Raw genomic sequence first — 1,705 nt, forward strand, 5'->3', positions numbered from 1 at the left:
AGCGAGATCCAGCCCAGCGGCTGAAACTGTTCGCCGTCAACGGGTTGTACCCAGCGCCGGTTGCCCTGCCGAGAAAAGGGAACAAGGAACGCACTGAAGCCGACACGCAGGCTGCGAACCCCGAAAGCCAGCGGTCGTCGCCCGAGGGAAAAGCTTACCCCTCCCGCCAGGGGAAGAAACGCGGGAAGCCGCCAGTAGGCGGGGAAGCAGACACAAGCGGGAAACCGCCATTTTGAAAGTGGGCGGGGAAAGAAGACAAGCGCGGGAAACCGCCATTTTGGAAAAAAAAAGTTAAAGAAATATTTCGTTGTTGTTTCTCAGGAAGAGTGTGAAGATGCCTAAGCATAGTAACATCAACGGTTTCGATTCCGATGTGGAAGATTGGGCCATGTATGTAGAACGCATCGAGATATATTGTAAGGTCAATAAGATAGCAAATTATGACAAAGCTCTAACCTTACTAAACTCAATGGGTGCGAAGACATATGGGTTATTGAAGCATCTTCTATCACCAGCTAAACCGGCGGATCAGTCTTTCGCTTATATTGTTGCTGTCCTGAAGGATCATTTGAACCCCGCACCGCTGATGTTAGCGGAACGATCTAAATTTTACGTGAGAACGCAACTAAAAGAGGAAAGCAACGCAGAGTACCTGGTTGAACTGCGTAGACTAGCAAAATACTGCCAGTTTGGGGTAAATCTGACAGGCACTGAGAGACAAGTTCGTGTGCGGAATGTCGAAGGAAGGAATACAAAAACGACTGCTCGAAGAGAACGATCTTACACTTGAGAAGTCTGTCCTTATTGCAGCATCGCACGAAGCCGCAGCGAGAGGCACGGCGGAAATGCAGCGGAAGACAGCGGTACTCAGTATGGATCAAATGACTTAGGGTACAACGAAATGTTATCGTTGTGGGAAGACAACACATGATCAGAACCAATGCTGGTTTAAAAACCAGGAATGTAGGAAATGTGGCAAGCCTGGTCACATAGCTAAAGTATGCCGGTCAGGAAAGAAGACCAGCAATAATAAGTCACCGCAGAAGAAGTACAGAAAGGTACATAAGGTGACTGGGAAGAGTACAGATGAACAGAATTCAGATTCAGACTCCAACAGCAAGGAACTGGGTAGTCTGAGGATTCACAATGTGAGTAAAGAAGCTGACCGACAATCTATCTGGGTCACACTACAGATTGCAAAAGTCCAAGTGAAAATGGAAGTGGACACCGGATCGGCGTTGACAGTCATGAATAAGCAAGATTACAAAAAGTTGTTCAAACATATTCCCCTACGGGATACGGAGATAGTATTGCAGACATACACGGGGCATAAAGTATACCCCATCGGAAAGATAAAAGTCAAGGTGAGACACAAGGGCAAAGATCACCGAGGAATGGACATGTATGTGCTACCCGAGGGAGGTCCCCCACTTCTGGGACGGGAGTGGATCAGGAAAGTAAAGATAGACTGGCACTCACTAAACACAATGACGGTAGATTCCGGAAAGGAAGATGTCAAACCTGAACGGTTGTCCAGAATATTGGACGAAGCTAGAGGTATTTCAGCAAGGACTGGGAACACTGAGAGGAATTAAGGCAAAAATCAAGATTGCAGAACATGCAAGCCCAAAATTTTTCAAAGCCAGATCGGTACCTTACGCGATACGACCTGCTGTGGAGGCAGAACTGGAAGAGCTTGAACGTT

Source organism: Somniosus microcephalus, chromosome 8 (assembly GCF_052327205.1).
Source record: "Somniosus microcephalus isolate GS21.2 chromosome 8, FLI_Smic_1.0, whole genome shotgun sequence".
In the NCBI taxonomy this organism is placed as follows: domain Eukaryota; kingdom Metazoa; phylum Chordata; class Chondrichthyes; order Squaliformes; family Somniosidae; genus Somniosus; species Somniosus microcephalus.